At 42.8% G+C, this 14,718-nt stretch overlaps 1 pseudogene; it reads left to right on the top strand.

Annotated features, from left to right (window-relative positions):
• The first annotated feature begins 422 nt into the window (after window positions 1-422).
• Window positions 423-13,558, top strand: LOC143402004 (butyrophilin subfamily 1 member A1-like; annotated as a pseudogene).
• The last annotated feature ends 1,160 nt before the right edge of the window (window positions 13,559-14,718 follow it).

Here is a 14,718-nt window from a genome sequence, read left to right as displayed (position 1 = left end):
TGAGCCCTGCTCTCTATGCTGAGGTGCTGGAGCTCTGGGCTGTACCTGCCTCCTGCCTGCAGGTCTTGGCCCTCATCCCCATCTCTCTCCCCAGCTCTAAAGAGATGGAAGGGCACTGCAGTCACTCCTTGCTCTGCTGTCTCACTTCCCTGCTTCTCTTTGTCCAGCTGTCCATGGGTGAGTGTCCTCACTAGTCTCCCTTTGTGGTTTTAAAAAGTAAGATTGAAAATATATTTTCCCTCATTTGTTGTTTCATTGCCTTTTCTTGTGTGTGTGATGCATGCATTCCATTCATTCATTCATTTTATTCCTGAAATATTAATGAAATGTTGTTTGCTAGGTGCTATTCTATGAAAGAATCAGACAGAAATCTTGTCATAAAGTTTACCTTCTGGCAGGAGAAAGTGATAATAATTGCAAGTATGCAGAGAGGCCTAAATGTGTTGGAAGAGGTGGCCACAATGGGAAATGCAGCAGGGTAGGTTGTGGGCAGTCAGGGGCATGGGAGGCAGGTGTGGGCAGGCAACAGTGTTCATTGAGGTGGTGTGTAGTTGGGAGCATAACCCTGGAGAAGGAGGAGTGAGCTGTAGGACCATTTGGAAGGAGGGTGCCTGCAGGGGGAGGAGCCTGTGCAGAGCTGGCAGTGTGCTGAGGGGTGAGGAAGCACAGAGGCCAGGGTTTGCTGGACTAGAGCCCATGGGGAGAGAAGCAGCAGGTGGGTTCAGAGAGGTCTTGGGAAAGGAGTCCACCTTGTCAGGCCTGGGGAGAAGTGGGGAGCAATGTGGAGGCTTTGAGCAGAGCAGCAACATGGATTAGCTCACCTGTTAAAAGGATCACTGAGGTCAGGAATCCTAGTTATCCTCCAGTTGAGATGTAATGGTAGCTGAGACCAGAGTGGAGAGGCACAGGGTTTGAGAGTAGCTCTTTGGAGGTGTTGCAGCATATCCTGCAGAGGAGTCATGTGTTAGCCTCAGAAGTCCAAGAGAACCAAGAGGGTGGAGAGTGATGTGAACTTGCTTCTTGAACATGCAGTGATGGGGGTTTCCATGAATGACCGAGAACAGGATTTTCACAGCATTAAGTAGCATTTGACTCAGTGTTTTAAAGTGCATATGTATTTCTCTCCTCCCTCAGTGGAGGAGAAAAATATAGACTGAAGTAAGAAATTTAGAATTGGAAGAGGGGAATTTCCTGGGTGTGGCTGAATGACCAGAGTCTGATCTCACCACAGGTGTGCTCTTTGTCTGTTTTCAGGTTTGACCTGAGACAGGGCAATTTAGGCCTGGTGTTCCCAAGGTGTGCTCCCCAGACCACCCTTGGAACTCCTTGTAAATGCACATTCGTTAGCCCAGCCCAGATCTAGTGAATGAGACAGTCTGGATTGGGCCCAGTGATGTGTGCTCTATAAGGCATCCTAGTGGTTCAGGGGCATGAAAGCTTAAGAACCACTGAATTAGAGATTACTTCATGGATGGGCCTGGGACCAGGAGCAGATGCCAGTGAGGGAGTGTCTTTGGCATCATTTTTGGGCCATATCATATAGTCAGAAGATCTCTTCCAAATCTATCAAACCTCAGGGGTCATCTCATCTGGCCCCTGCCCCAGCTTTCCTGGCCTTCCCACCTGATGGTATATGTTCTCTGTTTTTTGGTCTGTGTCTCTCTCTAGGTTTTTTTCCCCATGTTGTGTCCACAGAGCAGTTCTAGGTTATTAGCCCTTATCGCCCCATTGTGGCAGTGCTGGGCAAAGATGCCATACTGCCCTGCTTCCTAGTCCCTGGCATCAATGCAGAGAACATGGAACTGAGGTGGTTCCGCACCACATTCTCACAGGCAGTGTTCATCTACTGGAACCAACAGGAACAGACTGAGGAGCAGGTGGCTGATTATAGAGGGTGGACCTCACTGGTGAGCAAGTTCCTCACCCAGGGGCAGGCTGCTGTGCACATCCACAAGGTCCAGGTTTCTGACAATGGAATGTACACCTGCTTCTTCAGACATGGAGGCTTCTATGAAGAGGCTGATTTGGAACTAAAGGTGGCAGGTTAGTTAATTGATATCTATTCTGGAGACCTTGGGAGTACTGGGTTTGGTGGGAATATCAGGGATCATCTAATTTAGCCTCACATTTAATAGATGAAATAGAGGAAAAAATGGTTCATTCAGTTTTTCATTGATCAATACAAACACTGTATATTGGGCATCTCAAATATGGGGGGACTTGTTCTGTGCACCAGAGATATATCAGTATAGCATAGACACCAGCAGTGAGTTTACCTTCTAGAGACAAAGGAAGAATAATTATAATAAATAATTCAGTACAACATGTGATAAGGTGATAAGTACTTAAGACAAAAGACCAAGTAGAATTAAAAAAGAGGCACAGGATGTGGGCTGGTAAGTTAGGACAAGCTGCAGTGTTACATAGAGACCAAGGCAGAGCCTTACTGACAATCTGAGCAAGGTTCAAAGGAAGTAGGTATTTAGCCAGGGGGCTATCTGGGGCGGGTGGCGCAGAATTTAACACTGAGGGAGCACCTGGTATGAAACCTTTAAGTTAGAAATATTGTTGATTATTCAGGGTATAATGAAACCATCATGGTTGGTAGGAGGAGTGAGGAGGAGGATGGTAAGAAGTAGCAATGCTGGAATAAGGAGATGGTCCTGTATTAACACCACTGACAGGTGTCAGGATGAGGTCATTAGGAGTGGACACCTGGGCTGACACAGAAGCCCTGGATGTTGATGGGTTGTCAGTTAAAAAGGCAGAAGGCATACAATATGGTGATTTTGGCTATTTGCACTTAACCATATAGTTCTTGGGGTTGAGTGTATGGGCCTTGAGGGTCTTAGATGGTGGAGTTTGTGGAGAATTGTTGGCGAGAAAGGCAGTTACCAGATCAGTAAAGGCTTTGTGTGCTGTGTTATGGAGTTTGGATGCAGAGTAGGGTGAATCCTAAACAGAGCCATGCTGGGAATGCTCATGTTGGCAGTTGTGAATGGATGGATGGGAGGTGAGCAGGAAGGAGGCCTGGAGTGTAGTTATGATGTGGAGAGAATGACTGCCTGACCTGAGGCATGGCAGTGGGGTGGGAGAGGAGGGGTCAGACAGGTTTAGAAACCAGATTCAACTGAATAGACTTATGGGCACAAAATTTGGAGGGGTAAGAAAATACTTGAGAGACTTCCAGAATTTTATTTAAAACATTTGTTGTTTCATGGCAGGACTATTGATAATTATTTGCCACTTCTACTGCTGTAATAATGCTGTGCAACTAGCAGCCACTATTTCAGGTATGTTTGGCAATAAAAATGTATTTAATTTAGGCACTAACCAAATTCAACTAATTGGGGCTGATCTTGGATAATAATCATCTGGGTTTAGTTTTGCATACTTGGTTATGTATCAGAAATATAATTAAAAACAAAATCTCCCATACTAGGAGAAAATACTTTTAATACTTAATAAGCATCAAACCAGAATGATATATATCATGCATGACCTCCTAAGGAATACATGACCAGAAAGGATTTTCATCTTTCTTTCTATAGCCTGTATACTTGTTTTCAAGATGAACAATAAGTAATTCTCTACTAAGAGGGCTCAAAGCAATTTGTTCTACATATGTCATTCTAAATTTACCTGATACTTTGGGAGACCATCTGTATCATATAACAGGCTTTATCTGGAAGAAGAATAAACTCCTTCAGCTTTATGATATGAGGTGGTTTTACAACTTGGAACAAGATGCCCATATAAGTTTGACTCCTACCTTTACACAGAAAAGGGGCAAAGAGCTGGTATCTTCCCTGATGTTTACATTTCAAATAAATGATTCCCAGATCCTAGAGAAAGAAATTCCTGAGCTACAAAGCTGGCAAAATCCTAGCCAGATTCCAAAATCATGTATCAACATATCAAAAGAGGAAAAAGTTCCATTGTGTAATTGCAGTTTCTCAAAGCAAATGCTAGAAGAAAAAGAGAAGAATCTTCTTTTATTTAGCAGGGAGAATTGAGATTTTCACTTTTATTTTCATTTGTTCTGAAGTCAGCAGAAACATTCACCAGGTGCACCTTGGTTAAGTGTGCTCACGTTTCAGGTGGTCATTTGACTGAACTAGGGCAGCTGAAGCAGGTGGACCAGGCAATGTCACATAATCCATCCTCCACTGGGTAGCCCAGCATTGTCCTCCTGTGGAAATGGCAAGGTTCAAGTGCTTTTCAAACCTCTGCAGTCACATTAGCTAAATTTTCATTGCCAATTTGAATCCCATGACTGGTCCCAGAGGCAACAGGTAAAGGCAGTAAAAAGTGGAAGTGGAAGAACTGGCTATAAATAAGGGTGAAGAATTGGGATATTTCAATAATCATTTTATCACAAGTGGTCCAAATTATGAAGTCAGTTTTGGAGTTTTGAGTTTGAAATGTTTGTGAGGAAACCTGGTAAAGATAACTCATGGGAACATGGGTGTAGGGGAAGAGAATTCAGGAAACTAAGTAGTCATGCAATACAATTTTGGAAATGATATACACAGAGAGGCAGATGTCCCGGGAGAGTGTGTGAGGTGAGAAGACTGAGATTCATGGAGGGAGCCTTGGGACCAAATTCTTTGTGTAGCCTCTGGCCTCACAGTTTGGGAGAAGAGCCCACTGCCCTGTGTGGGTCATGCTCCTTGTTTTAATTCCCTCTGGTAGGTGACCCTTCTGATAGAACCCCCAGAATTCAACATGGAAAACATTCCCCCTGAAGTTGTATAACTCATAGGCAACTCTGGGGTCTCAGGGCCCAAGGAGGCCTCTTGGGGCTCCACGGCTTCCTTCCTTCCAGGGATGGGTGCTGACCCTCAAGGGCACATAGAAGGGCCAGAAAAGGTTGGAGTGCATTGATGAGAGCCATTGCCAAGTAGGAATGAAGCATGGCAATTTCTTTGTCAGCCTACCCCTGTTGCTTAGAGGAACATATTGGACCCAGGTCATTTGCAGTGACATTGCATGTAAGGTGACCTTGCTCAAGGACCAGGGCAGATCCGGGTTTAGGTCGGATCAGGGTTTAGGTCTCTCCTTGGGTTTAGGGTGGTTCCAGGTTTAAGGTGTACCCTGCTGGGAATAGGGCGTAACCTGCTGCCTCAGGCGCACCCACTCCTTGAGTTCCCCTTGAGTTCCCGTTGAGTTCTTGAGGGATTCAGAGAGTATTTGGGATTCAGAGCCTGGTGGAGTACGTGGATTTTGCCCAGAATGTGGATTTCCCCAGAACTTGATTGTAGAGTGCCGGTGTGAGTTCGGGAATAAAGAATTGCTGTTTAAATCTACAAGGCTGTGAGTTGCTCGTGATTTTGTGCCCAGACAGACTTTGGCAGTGTGTGTGGTGTGCAAAGCCTCAGGATGGTTCCCAAAGCCCCAGGTGCAGTGGAGAGACCTCAGTGGAAAGAAGTTCCCAGCACTTTCTGAGGCCCACACCCAAGACACTGAGGAGCTGTTCAGTGTGGAGGCCACTCTGGTGGTGAGAGACAGTTCTGTGGGGAATGTGACCTGCTCTGTCCTCAACCCTGTCCTGGGCCAGGAGAAGGCCATGGCTATTTACATCCCAGGTCAGTGCTGCTTCCCACTCCCAGCAGAGCTGTGGGGAGGGGCTGGCCTCTCTGAGTGTGCTGGCTCTCCTGGGTGTGCCCTGACCTGCTGTCTGCCTGGCCACAGAGCCCTTCTTCCCTCAGGCTTCTCCCTGGAAGCCAGCATTTGCTGTGGTCCTGACCATGCTGGGGCTCCTACTCTTGGGGGCTAGCTATTTAAGCACCAAAGAACATTCCAGAAGGATGCAGGTGAGGCAGGAAAAGGAGCATCTGTGGTGGCTTAAGGAGGAGGAACAGCAGGCAAAGGAAGAGGCGCTGAAGGCCATTGGTAAGACCCCACAGGGCAAGTGCAGACCTGGTGGTGAGGGACAGCTGACAGGGGCCAGAATCTGGGGTCCATCTCTCTAGGGAGATCTGGGGTCCTGGGCCAGAGGAGGTGACTGAGGAGATCAGAGAGGACAGCTAGAGTCAGTGGGGTTGGGTAGGTTTGTAGTTAGAAATTCAATAAACAGAAACGTTTTTCTGGGGTTTTTCAGGCCCACAGTCTTTCCTTTTCTTGGGGCTGGGCGTTCATGCTGTTTTTCATTTTCTTTCAGATGAACTCCAGGCAGATCTCAGCAAGTTCTGCTTTCCCGCCTGAATTTTGTATGTTTCTTTGTTAGTAGACATTCTAGATCCTAGCTCCCCTATTTCTTGGGTTGTTTTTCAGATCAGATAAAAGCTGCCTACTTATCTGGTACGTGACTCTCCAGGTATCTATTGTTCCCTTATCCTACCTGGTGTCCCTTCTCCTTCTTTCTAGCTAGGCAGACATGTGGATCCCTGTCCCTGGGAAGCTGATTGGAAGCTAGAGGAAGCCAGAACCCTGCTCCCTGAGCTTCCCTAGATCGTGGCTGCTACTTCCTACCTAGAGCTTGGAAACTTGGGTGTGATGGTGGCCCCTGGTCTGTCATGTATTCTGCATCTCATTTCAACCTTGGCTTGCCCACGTTATATTGTGTGGGAAGCCATCATGAATTATTTGAGGGTCGTCTTTAGTTCTGACAGCCAGGAAGGTTTTAGGAATAACCTTGGAAACTATCTGTGGCTCTCCCATGCAATAGATTTCCCAAGACACATAACCTTTATCCACAACCTACTAGATAACCTCATAGTAGCTGTGGAGGTGGGTGTAACCCGTTGGGAACTGGACAGCCCACCTATAACTTTTTTTGGTGAAGGACATTCTATGGAAGGCCTTTGATGTTCCCTGATATAAAAAACGCAAGTGTGGGCTCCATTTTGCAGTTTTAGTATAGAAGATCGATCTGTATGATCCACTACCCTGTCCCACCCCTGCTTTCTAAAATATATTCTGTGTCCTGTGGTTTTTTTCGTCATTTTATTTTTCTTAGGTTTCATTTTGCAGCCAGACTATTCCACTGATGGAAACCACATTACCATCACCTGTGTGGGTCTCATATGAGAATATGAATTTTTAGCTTTCAGTGCATCTTGCTGTTGGTTTGCACCTAGAAGCTTAAAGGCAAATACTAAAAGTTTGTTAAATGATCTCTATAAGTAAACGGAGTCATTAAGTTTAGGAATGTGACCTTGTGTTCTTCTCCCAACAAGTCACCATTGAGAGATTATGTTTTCTCCAGCTCCCAAAGGTGCTAATCCAAGTAGGCTGCTCACTACAAGTGAGCGTGTGGTGGAGTGAACCAAGTACTTCTTGAAATATTGGTTCTTATTCTCTAGAAAAATTTCACCTGTGAAAAGTTGGGTTTTTAAAATTTATTTTTATTTTTTAGTTGTAATTGGACATAATACTTTTATTTTATTTATTTATTTTTATGTGGTACTGACGATCAAACCCAGGACCCCACATGTGTGAGGTGAATGCTGAACCACTGAGCCACAATCCCAGCCCCCAAAGCTGGGTATTTTTTAACCAAAGAACTCACCTTACATTCCTGTCTTTAAATCATTCTTCATTTTTGGTAATTTCCCAAATGTTTTCTCTCTTTTTTTTAATTTTCTGGTAATGAGCTGTGAATCTGGTGCCTCCTGCATGCTAGGCATTCCCTCTACCACGGGCTACATTCTCACCCCTTTCCCAAATATATCTTTGCCAGAGAAAGTCTGGATATAATAATATCTCGGACAATTGTTGAGTAAATTATATTTTATCCTCTCAAATATTTACACACATAGTATAACTTTTATCCTTAGTAGCAAAACTGAATAAAGACAGATAGAATATGGACTTTTATGAGTTTTGAGGCAGATGGTTTTCTGACAGAGAGGAAGCAGTGGGACATTGGTAGAAGTTGGCCTGTAAAGCAGCCGTCTTGATCTGTGGTCCAGGGAATTTCCCTCAATACCCTGAGGTCCCTGAATACTGCAAGAGGTAATCTCCTTTCTGGCTATCTCCTTCTGTGGGTAGTCTCATCTTTAGAATGGAGGGGAGGCCAGGGCAGATACATTCATGCTGAGCAGGCTTGTTTTAGCTGTGGTCTCACCACCGTGTGTTCCCTTTCAGCCTGGAGGAAGGCCCCCCTGTATGCAGGTAAGTGACTCTGATGTTTCCTTGGCCTTCCCTCCTCCAGACTCCTCCTCTGCCCTTCTGTATCAGTGGCCTCCACCTCAGGATGGGATGAGTTTCCTGCTCTCTCTTCTCTAATTTGTTTCCCACCCCTCCCAGTAAACACTTTTAACTTCTCTTGGTTTTTTCTTTCATAATCATCACACATCAATCTGCCCCGTCTCCAAACTAAATTCTCCTAAAAGGAGAGAAAAATGATTATAACTTGTACTGGAAGATCACAGGAACTTCTCCTTGGGTTTGGACCACAGAACTCACCTCACATTTCTGTATTTTAATCATGCTTCATTTATTTTATTTTATTTTTTAACTTTTAGGTAGACACAATATCTTAATTTTATTTTTATGTAGTGCTGAGGTTCAAACCCAGTGCCTCTCACATGCTAGGTGAGCACTCTACTTCTGAGACACAACCTCAGTCATAAATAATTCTTCATTTTTGGTAATTTCCAAAATGTCTTTTTAAATTTTGATTTTAGTTTTTCATGTTCTGGAGCTGAGGAATGAACATATTCTAGGCCCACCATCTACTGCAGGCTAGTATTAGTTGCAGATCTTGAAAACATCATGGTCAACTGGTATTTGTTGTTGGTGCAGTGACTCTGGAGAGTTCAGTTGTGAGCAGAGCCTGGATGGAGCAGGGTTGGGACTGTGGATAGGAATTGCTGGTCTCCATAAAATTTCAGAAATCATATTTGACAGCTTAGGACTTGCGTCTTTCTAATGTGGGGCCTTGGTACTTATTCTCTTTACCCCAGATTCATACTGTTTAGGTCCAGGTTTGGTTTTCTTCTTTCTTCCTGATCCTTTGGATATTGGTCTCCTCTCAGCCACCTCATGCTCTGACTTGCTGTCCTAGCTGGGTTTCTTCTGAGCACCTTCATTGTTGAGAAATTAGTTTTTGGTGTTCTGAGTTTGGGGTCCAGGATGCTTAGGGGGTCTGGAACCACTTGAAAATATATGGAATGTTCTGTGTTTGTGTTTCTGTTATAGGAACAAAATGAAATTAATAATGTTCACAAAAATTTCTCTGCTTTTAAGAGAATTTTGCTTTGCTTGTTGGGCTTGTTCTTGGATATATATATATATATATATACATATACACACATACACACACCTTTATTTTATTATATATTTGTTATATATTATATACAATATAATATATGATATATAAATATATAATGTATATATATATATATATATATATATATATATATATATATATTTATGAAAATCATAAAAGGAAGAATCTGGAGATGTTAAAATTTTTTACCTGAGAAAGGATGTGGAACAAATGAGAGAAGAAAAGATGATGTGGGAAGAGTGAGGAGGTGAGAAGGAAAGTAGAGTTCTGATTTCACATAGAAATTTCACATAGAAATTTTAGGTGTGCTGATGCAGTGAGAGATGGAAAATCACATTCTAAGTGGTTTGAATTGAGTGTGAAGAGGATTTGCAGGTTAATTGTGTGCATGAAATATAACCAACTCCTTGACATATCTTTGAGAGATTTCAGTGAATACATTGTGTGTGTATGTGTGTGTGTGTGTGTGTGTGAGAGAGAGAGAGAGAGAGAGAGAGAGAGAGAGAGAGAGAGAGAGAGTGTGGATGTGAATTCCATTAAGCTGTTTCCAAGTGATTATCTCATTGAGTTTTCCTGCAATAATGAGACCACTTCAACCTTCCAGAGCAGTTAGGACAGGCATATCCTAAGGCAGTTTCCAATGCAATGAAAGATTATCCAGAAGACTCTTCAACTCTAGAGGTGAGTTTAGGACCTGTGCCATCTGAATTTGTCTAATATGCCCTTTCTTCAATTGTTGTATCTTTTTTACATCAGGGATATAGACTGTGAGAGACAGAGAAGGGTGAGCCATGGCATCAAGGAGGCTTTGGGATCAGATGTATGAGGAACACTCTGAGAATCTTAATGATTTTTTCTGGGGACATGTTTATTTAAAAAAAGGATCAAATAGTCTTTTTTTTAACCATCTCCCCATTACCTGCTGAATTAATGTCTATATATTTTCATGTATAATTTGGATACTCTTTTTATTTTGTAATATAAACACCATTACTATATTTTGTAAGGATAAACACCATTGCTATTCTAGAATCCACACTTTCATATTGACAGGTTCATAGTGTGAGGTGGACAAATGTCTGATCTCATCTTGTTCATTAAATTGTAACAATGAGTTATAAATTAAAATTTTCTGTGGGAATTATGTGAAGAGTGCATTATAAGGCACACAGTATAGTACTTGATACACTGGGAAGTCTCAAAGTTTTTTTCTTTCACTCCTTCTCTTTTTCTCCCCTGTCTGCTTCCTTGACCTTCCTTTGCTTCTCCTTTGATAATCTCAGTCAGTTATTATATATAAAATTATAATTGGATTCCAACTAATGTGTTGGGGAAAAATGAGAAAAATTTACTTTTATCCAAAAATCATCTGGGTCTGCTCAGCCATTTAGTATTATCTAGTTTCTATCAAGCAACTCAACAAAGATGGAAATACCAATGTATGTGATTGAACCTGTATTAGTGGACATGGAGGGCACAAATTTAATCACAAATCTTTAAGAAAGAAAAGATCTTGTTCATTTATTATTTTCATCATTCTAATCTTGTTCCTGAGGCTTTGGGATCTCTGACCTGTTGGAGGCAAAAGCTTTTCAAATGAAGACTTTTGAAGTTTATGACATATGTACAATATGCTTTGGTCAATGACCTTCCTATCTTCTTCTCCAAAGGGAGCATGGAAATTGGAGGAGACTTATGTGGCCTTGGGACAGTGGGGGAAGAGGGACCATGTGTTTTTTCTTAGTTATTTCAGTTCCTCACCATCAGGATGCTAGTGTGAACTGGTTCATTAGACCATTGGGTTGGTGTCTCCTGAGAAGAGGCAGGTCTCATCTCATTGATTGGTCTCCTTTCTCCTGACCCTGAAGTAAAGTCCAAGGTCTGTGAAACTTATTCCTGGTTGCCATTAGGCTTTTTCCTATGACCTTCAGACATTTTCTGGTTCACTGACTCACTGGACACCCATATATCTCTTCATTATCTAGCAGAGCATGTTATATTTTCTGGGTCCTCAGCTTCCTGTGTGCAGGAAACAGGGAGTTTCATGTTTTCTGAAAGCACATTTCTCTGCCGGTACTTTGTTCCATGTTGGGTGTGTCACCTATGTAGGCATATTAGTTTTCTATTTGCTGCCAAATTACTACAAAATTAGTGACTTAAACCAACACAAATATATTATCTTACATGTGTGTAGATCAGAAGTCCAAGAAGGTGTGGACAAAGCTGTGTTTCTTTCTGGAGGCTGTTATCTTGTGCGGTTTCTAGAGGCCATCTGTATTCCCTCATTTGGGGGCCTGTTCTTCCATCTTCAAAGCCAGTAGCACAGCATGTTTTTGACCTTGTTTCTGTGATTCTATCCTTCTCCAACACAGCCAAGAAAGGTCTGTTTTACAAGGGTTCATGTGATTCCTTTGGATTGATCCAGAGAATTCAGAATAATCTCTCCTTACTCAAGAACCTTTATCTTAATCACATTGGTAAAGTTGCCTAGTCATGTATTTAACATATTCACACACTCTGGAGTTTAGGACTATGGGTTCTATCATAGCTGGAAGCTTTAAAACTCTTCAGGCAATTCTTATGCTAGGCAAATGATTAGGTCCAATATTTTTGGGATTCCCCATATCTGTATGGATGTTTTTCTCCTATTGGTCTGTGAGAAGTGGAAGAAAAGTCACTAGTGTTGACCTCTCACTGGATATGTTTGTTTTTGTTTTGAACTTCTTTTTCTTCCATCTTAAAACCCTTTCCACTGCCAACTAAATGGGTAAGATTTCTCTGAGTTCCCTTCACTCATGATTTATTGTCATCCTCCAAATTCAGCTAAGCTAGATGTAATTCTCTACTCATGGCTTAGAACTAACCTTACAAGTTCAGCATAGTCAGTTCTTTATAAGTAAATGGAGGTCTTAGAAATTTTGATAACCTCAATTGTATCACAAGATAACCTAGTTGTTAGGATGGTTGTGTGTCTGTGTCTTGAGAACATATTATAAATGTGAACAGTGACCTTTCAGATTGACATACAGCATTTTATTCCTGGGGTGTTAAGCTTTTTGGCTTAGTCTTCATGGAAGGCTGCAGCAGGATGTGTGAGTTGTGTGTGTGTGTGTGTGTGTGTGTGTGTGTGTGTGTATGTATATGTTTGTGTGTAAGAAATAAATACAGCAACTGAATGTTTTCACACAGATTTTGCCTTCTTCCTCCCACATTGCTTTTTCAGAAGACTGCATGCTGACCCTGATGTGTAGAGACTCTGCAAATCCCTGATATGAGATCTGTGTTCTCTTGTAGATTGGCGGAAGGAATGGTTCCAAGCCTGTGAGTGACTGTGTGCTTCTAGATGTTCCTCCTGTTGCCCTCATGGCTTCTGGCATCTCCTTAAATTCTCTGTGGTGATTCAGGTGTTGGCATCATCAGTGGTGTTGCTGTGGCAGAAGTGATGGTCACAATAATGGTACTCATTCTCAAGGGACCTTTGACAAGTCTAACCCCCAAATAAGCCTCTGGCTCCTTTCTCCTGGTTGAGGACATGGGCTTGAGTTATAAGACTCGTATCTCAGGAGGCTTATCCCCTCCTCAGCTCAGGCAGTGATGTGGCTCTGAGGTGGTGGGTGGCTGTGTGCTTTGTCTTGGGGCAGGTGAGGACCTTGCATGTTTGAGAACTCTCTCAACAGGTTCTGTCACACTGGATCCAGACTCTGCTCACCACAGGCTTTCTGTTTGTCATAAAAAGACGTGCCTGACCTGGAAGGACCCCGGTGTGTACCGTGATGAAAAATGCAGTGTGTTGGGTCTTGAGGGCATCACACCAGGAAGATGGTACTGGGAAGTGGAGATAGAGAATGACCTCATAAGCAAGTGGACTCTGGGAGTCTGTAGGAAAGATGTGAGCAGAACAGGCTGGCACAAGGAAGTACCAGATAGGGGGTTTTGGGTCACAGGGCAGTTTAACAATAGATATTTTGCCTGGACTGTTCCATGACTTTGTAATCTCCTAGGCAGGATCTTTGCAGAGTGGGGGTCTTCCTGGACTACAGTGAAGGGGGTGTCTCCTTCTATAACATGATTGTTCGTTCTCACATTTTCTCTTTCCCTCCAACTTCCTTCTCTGGAACTCTCTTTCCATACTTCATGTTTATGTATGGAGATGTGTCCATGAAACTCTGCTCTATGCCAAGTGAGTCTGAGGGGCTCCCTATACCCCTTCACAATTCACGTCTTTTGGAGGAGGTCCTGAGCACCCCGACAGAGAGGTTCAGCTCAGGCTGTGGGGTTGATGGTGCTCCCCCAGAGGCTGAATCTCCATTACTTCCCTGACATTCTAAGGTTTTATCTTCATAGTGTCCCTTGCTGTCTATGATCCTTTACTGTGGCTGTTCCTTTGGCCACAGACTCCTTGTGGCAAAATCCCCTGAGATGATGCCTAGGAGGCTCAGTGGGCTTTTCCTCCTGTTCTTTGTTCCGACTTCAGATGTGTGAGAGTTCTGTTCATGTCTCATATTCAGCTACCAGAAGATAAATGTTGACTGTTTTGTAACTGGTTTAGGGAATGTGGAATTTAACTATGAGGAGTTATATATATATTTCAGACAGGTGTGGCAACATATTCATGTAGTCCCATCTACTGGGGAGGCTAAGGCAAGAGGATCACTTTAGAATATATGTTTGAGAGAAGTTTGGGAACATAGTGCTAACCTACCTCAAAAAACACACACACACACACACACAAAACAAAACAGAAACAAACAAACAACAACAACAAAAAAACAAACAAACAAAGGGGATACCCCAATACTGGACTTGAATGTTTGTACAGGAACCTTGAGGTTGAGAATGGTCCCCTGTTCTATTTTTGCAGATTTGTACTCTCAGATGATAGAAGTTTATTATCCAGAAATTTCCAAGGAAATGAATAGTCTGTTAGTCACCTTTTGTTCTCTGTGAGAAAATCAACCTATAAGGAGGAGAGATTTATTTTCTTCACAGTCTTAGAGGTTTCAGTCCATAGTCACCTGGCTTCATTGTTTCTGAGGCAGAATGTCAGTCATATCATGACAGGGAGCAGGTGGTGGAGTGAGTGGTTTACCTCATGGCAGACAGAAGGTGAGAGAGAGAGAGAGAGGGAGGGAGGAGAGGGGAGAGAGGAGTGAGGAGAGAGGAGAGAGAGAGAGAGAGGTCTTGCAAGACACAGAAAGTACATAATTAACTGTCCCAACAACCTTATACTCTATTTAGGCTAGACACTTGGGATTGCTTGCTATTCCTAGAAAAATAGCATACAACATGCTGCCTTTATGTGGAAAGAATTCTCTGCTTAGAACTGTTTTTGCCTTATTTTTATCCATATGAAGTCCTCTTGTCATTCTCATTCACTTCTGGGTGTTCTTTTTTAACAATTCTTATCTAGGTCTATCTTTTCCACTCCTGAAATAAACTGATTTAGCCTTGGTACTGTAGTAATTGAAATACACATCTTA

This window comes from Callospermophilus lateralis, chromosome 6 (assembly GCF_048772815.1).
Source record: "Callospermophilus lateralis isolate mCalLat2 chromosome 6, mCalLat2.hap1, whole genome shotgun sequence".
NCBI classification, from domain to species: domain Eukaryota; kingdom Metazoa; phylum Chordata; class Mammalia; order Rodentia; family Sciuridae; genus Callospermophilus; species Callospermophilus lateralis.
This window is presented reverse-complemented; position numbering and strand designations above follow the sequence as displayed.